We start from the raw sequence: 5783 nt of genomic DNA, 5'->3' as shown, positions 1-5783 counted from the left end.
CATCTCTGTCTTAGTTACATGATGTTGAGAATGATGATGAAGAAGAAGAAGAAACAGTAGACTTTCCATTCTTGCTATTAATATGAATGGAAACACAACTACTGATGTATTGTGTTAGTTGATATAAGCACAATGTAACAGCTCCAGAATCTCAGTGTTTAAATAGACAAGGGCTCCCAGTTGCATAAAGTCTAACATGAATGCCTCCATCAGACAATTCTCCTTCAGACGGTGATGTCAGACCTTCCATCCTGTGATGTGGCCGCATTCAATTCATGACTTTCAGATCTTCTGCTGAAGAGGAAGAGAACGTGGGAAGGAGAAAGGACTTTGAACCACCCTGGCTTGGGAATGGCTTCCATGCACATTCTAGAACTGCATCCATACAAAGGATCTGGAAATATAACCTCTTGACAAGCTGGCTGTTCCTAGAATCTTAGTGTTATCTTTCCAGAAGTTCTTCACAACTGGAAAGTTTCTTGGAATCGATACTTTGTAGCCTGACTGTCTTATGCCTCTGTGCAATGTGTTTGCCCTCTTTTATTTCATCTAATGAAACATGAAAAAAAATCTCTGAATTGATCTTTAAAATTAAGAAAAGACCCTTCCTTCACACCCCACCATGAGCCAGTTACATGTTGTGTAGCCCAGGCTGGCTTCAAACTCAGAATCTTCCTGCTTCATTCACCCAAGTGCTCGGGTTGTAATGTGCACAACCACCCCCAATCAAAGAATAATTGCTATTATCTTTTCATCGTTTGAAAACATTTTAACACTTGATGATTTAAAACAATAATTGCTTTATTACAATAAATTCATAAATAAAAACATCAAACAGCTAGATTAAGGTAGCCACTTAAACACTTGTCCCATCCCAAACTCTGTATGTCTCCAGAACCTCCATCCAGTTGGACCAGCCATTCTGAAACAGTGGTGTTTGGCTTTGGGTTTTACACTTTCACTAGCAATGACTTTTTATGTGTACACTTATCCACCACAAAAAGGGAAAAAACTATGACAGAGTTGAAACTAGAAACAATTAACTTCACATTCTCTTTCACAACTTCTGTGTCTTTTTGTTCTGCCCTGTTCTTTGTCAGCTCCTAATGTTACTATTTCTTTCTAACTGTTGTGATAACTGTTTACAGCTGTTTGCACAGATACATGTATCCATTATAGGACAGGATCTGAATATGAGTGTGGGATGATTCAGCCCTAACAGGCTTGAGGGCCAGCAGGCCCAAACCAGTAATAAGATACTTCCTGAGAGCTAACCTGAGTCTTCCTAAGGGCCTTAGCAACAGCAGCTGAGACAAGATCTGGAGATGACCCGGATCAATGAGAGGCAGCCATGTCACACAAGCAGATGCATATTCATCAGACCTTCCCCCAGGTTGGGGTGGAGGGTATTTAAGGCTTGTCTCTTCCTGAATAAACTGTGCTTGTTGTTTCCACATCCTCCCAGAATCTGTCATTGACTTTACACCTACTTGCCCCCTCCTCCAAAGGGAACAGGACAGGACCCTGCCATATCTGGTGCCTGAACAGGGACCTGTTTGTCTCCCTTTACTCATGTGCGGCGCTGGTTGAGCGCCTCCTTGAGTGGTGTATTTCTGTGAGTAGGCCCCTCTACATTGTGTGCTTTCCGTCCCTTCAGCAGGTAAGTGCTGGGACCCCCACTTTCTTCTTTTTGTTTGTCTTGTTTGTGAGTCTGTCTGTACAGTAGGGTGGCACATACTTTTGCTCAGGCTTGCTTGACAGTTCTATATAAGGGCTGGACCCTCAGGAAATGGAGCCATGATCTGACTATTTTTAGTTTGTGTGTGTGTGTGTGTGTGTGTGTGTGTATGTGTGTGTGCATACGCTTGTGGATTGTGATGCCTGTGGCTCAACAATTAGGAGTGCTTGCTGCTCCTCCAGAGAACATGTGGGAACCTGATCTTTGGATGAGAGTTCTATCCCTACCCAGAAAAAAGTAACACTCCAATTGTTTTTTATGCCCATCTTATTGGCTATAATTGCTAGTCTAAAGTCTTCCTCTACTGAGGAGGTCATTAAGGCCCAGAATAAGCACGGCCAGGAACAATGGAACACCAACTTATGTATCACCTTCATTCTGTCCATGACTGATATTTCCTCTGCCTCTGCTGATAAGAAGATGGATGAGGATAGAAGTAAAGTAAAGGGAAAGGATGGAAATAGAGAGGAAATGATTGCAGCAGCACCCAAGCTCATACCGGCAGCCCCTCTCTCTGTTCTTCCCATGACTCGAGTGGCTACCCTGCCACTGCAGTATCCACAGAGTGATTTGCCTGGATGTTTGCCTGCCAAGCCAGCTGCTCCGCATACCTCCCAGGCTATTCCACCTACGGTGCTGCATATGCTCACCATAGCCTTTCCAGTTAGTGTGGGCCCCAATGCAGCCAACCAGCCATGGATACCTACCCCTCTTACAGACCTGTCCTTGGTCTGTAAGGCCACTAATGAATTGGGTCCCGACTAGCTGTATTTTGAGCAAGTCCTGTGGCAATGGGCAATGCATTTACAGACTTATTATGACTGGCACCATTTGATGAAGGCTGTGTTGGAGCCTGTAGTCTTCCTTAACTGTTCACTGCCTATGATGACCAGGCTGAGGCTCAGGCTCATTTTAATCTACAGTACATCACTGTTTCTCTTGAGCTGCTCATGAGCTGAGGACCATATGATAACCCAAGCCCAAATTGGACAACACGCTTCTTTACCTGCCTCAGGAGACACCATTGCCCTTGGTGCTTTGGAGGGATCCCATCACCCTTCTATGGCAACCCCCTGCTACCCTATTAACCTGGGGGCAAGGGTATGCTTGCATTTTTCCCCAGAATACCACCATGCCAATATGGATACACTCCATATTGTGCATCTGGCAACAGACCAAGAGACTTGGCCAAAGAAGAAGCTTCAGAGGGGTAATGTATGATTTGCCCCAATACTGTGGCATTAGTAAAGGTCATGTCATTACTGGCATATGTGATCCTAGATATCAAGCAATTGCCTTACCCCCTAAAAGGTCACTAATGCATCATCAGACTTTGATTGGCACAATAAATATGACTAGGGTCCCACCCATGTCCTTGGAGACTGAATTTTTGACTAATTCTTCTCCTGTTCAAATGTCTTTTACAACAGGTTCACCAACAGAAGGCAGCCACAAAGGCAACCCTACAGGTTTTATTGGCTTTCACACATCTAGAACTAAGTCCTCCTAGAGAGGTAATGCATGCATAGCTCACTAAGATACAGAAGGCTACTGCCTCAAACCCACCACCCCAATAGCTCTCCAGGATTGACACTCTTCGAGGGCTGGTAGTCAAAGACAGGTAAAAGCTTATTTGGCAAGCCAACCTAAGGCAGGCACAGTCCATTATGCTGAGCTCTCCTGAGGTGTGGTCAACAAGGTTAGGGCAATGCACCCTAGCTCCCACTGAGCATGTCCCATACAATAATAAAAAGGAGTGGATATGTGGGATGACTCAGCCCTAACAGGCTTGAGGGCCAGCCAGCCCAAACCAGTAATAAGATACTTCCTGAGAGCCAACTTCAGTCTGCCTAAGGCCCTTAGCAACAGCAGCTGAGACATGATCTGAGATGACCTGGACCAATAAGAGGCAGCCATGTTACACCAGCAGATGCATATTTATCAGACCTTCTCCCCCACCCCAGGGTGGGGTGGAGGGTATTTAAGACTTGCCTCTTCCTGAATAAACTGAGTTTGTTGTTTCCACATCCTCTCAGAGTCTGTGTCATTGACTCTGCGCCTACTCATGCCCTCCCCTAAAAGGAATAGTATAGGACTCTGATACATCTGAGGAGGAAAGTGATTTTTGGTGACTTTGCTCAACATTATACTTTCTAAATCCATCCATTTTTCTGTAAATTTCATTTTTCTTTATACTTGAATAATATTCCATTTTGTCTATGTAGCACATTCTTTTTATCCATTCATCTGTTGATAGCATATAGGTTGGTTCAGTTCCTGGCTATTATAAATAGAGCAGCAATAAACATGGATACACAAGTGTCTCTACAGTAGGTATGGAGTTCTTTGGGTCCCTTCCCAGGAATGGTGGAGCTGGGTCATATGGTAGTTTTCTTTTTAATTTTTTTGAGGAACATCCAAACTGATTTGCATGATGGCTGTACTAATTTGCACAGCCACCAGCAGTGAATAAGGGCTCCTTTTTCTCCATAGCTTCTCCAACATTTGCTGTCAGATTTCTTGGTAATTGCCATTCTGACTGGGGTAGGAGGTATCTAAAGTAATTTTAATTGCAGTTCCCTGAAGACTAGGGATATTGAACACTTAAAAAAATACTTGCTATTTGTGTTTCTTCTTCAAAAACTGTCTGTTAATTCATTAGCCCATTTGATGGTTGGCAGTTCTATTTCCTTGGTATTTAATCTCTGTAATTCTTTGTATACTCTGGTTATTTTAAACCCCGTGTCTGAAGTATGACTGTAAAGATCGTGTCCTATCTTCTGCTGATAGTTTGCTCTGTACAAACTGTTTAATTTCATGTAGTTGGTATCTTATTCTGTGTCTATTTCATTATTTTCTTTTTCTTTTCTTTTTTTTTTTGAGACAGGGTCTCATGTATCACTGTGTAGCTGAGGATGACTTTGAACTTTGGATACTCCCACCTTGGCTGGAGAGATACATCATAGCCAAGGAACACCCAGGATGGCTGACTACATCTGATGCTAGCAAGAGGGAAGATTTTCCTCCACAGCCTTCATGTGGGTCTTGCCCACATGTTGACTTCAGTCTTTAGTCTCCAGAGCTAGCAGACAATACCTCTCTGGATTATTTGACACACAGTTTGTGGGGATATGTGTGTGTGTGTGTGTGTGTGTGTGTGTGTGTGAGAGAGAGAGAGAGAGAGAGAGAGAGAGAGAGAGAGAGAGAGAGAGGCAGACAGACAAACAGACAGAGACAGAGAGACAGAGATGGAGAGAGAGGGAGACTGTCCTAGGGTTTCTATTGCTGTGAAAAGATACCATGACTACAGTAACTCTTATAGGAAAACATTTAATGGGGTGGCTTACAGTTTTGCAGCTTTAGTCCATTATCATTGCGGTGGGACATGGCAGCATGTAGGCAGACATGGTGCTGGAGCTGAGAGTCCTACATCTTGATCAGCAGGCAACAGGAAGTGAACTGCCTTACTGGGCATGGCTTGAGCATATATTAGACCTCAAAGCTTGCCTCCACAGTGACACCCTTCCTCCAACAAGACCACACCTACTCCAACAAGGCCACACCTTCTAATAGTACTACTCCCTTTGGGCTCCATTTCTTTTAAACCACCACAGGAAGAGACAGAGACAAAGACAAAGAGGAAGAGATGGGGAGAAAGGGAGACAGAGACAGAGAGAGAGAGAGAGAGAGAGAGAGAGAGAGAGAGAGAGAGAGAGAAGAGAGGGAGGGCAGGGAAGAGACACAGACAGAGAAAACATGCATGCAGTGCTGGCAGAGACCAGAGGAGGTCATCAGACATCAGATCCCCTGGAGCCTGAGTTATACCTGTTGTGGGTGCTGGGAACCAAACTCAAGTCTCTTGTAAGAGCAGGAAGCCCTTTTAACTGCTGAGTCATCTCTCCTGCCCCAATTTAAAAAAAAAAAAAATCTTCATCACCCACAAATGAAATCCCGAAGCTATTAGCAGGCACTTCCTAGTCCCCTTCTCTACAGATATTGACAACCATTATTCTACTTGTCCTTTCTATGGACTTTTGCCTTCTGG

Source organism: Peromyscus eremicus, chromosome 7 (assembly GCF_949786415.1).
Source record: "Peromyscus eremicus chromosome 7, PerEre_H2_v1, whole genome shotgun sequence".
Taxonomy (NCBI): domain Eukaryota; kingdom Metazoa; phylum Chordata; class Mammalia; order Rodentia; family Cricetidae; genus Peromyscus; species Peromyscus eremicus.
The sequence above is the reverse complement of the archived record's forward strand: the minus strand, read 5'-3'. Positions refer to the sequence as shown.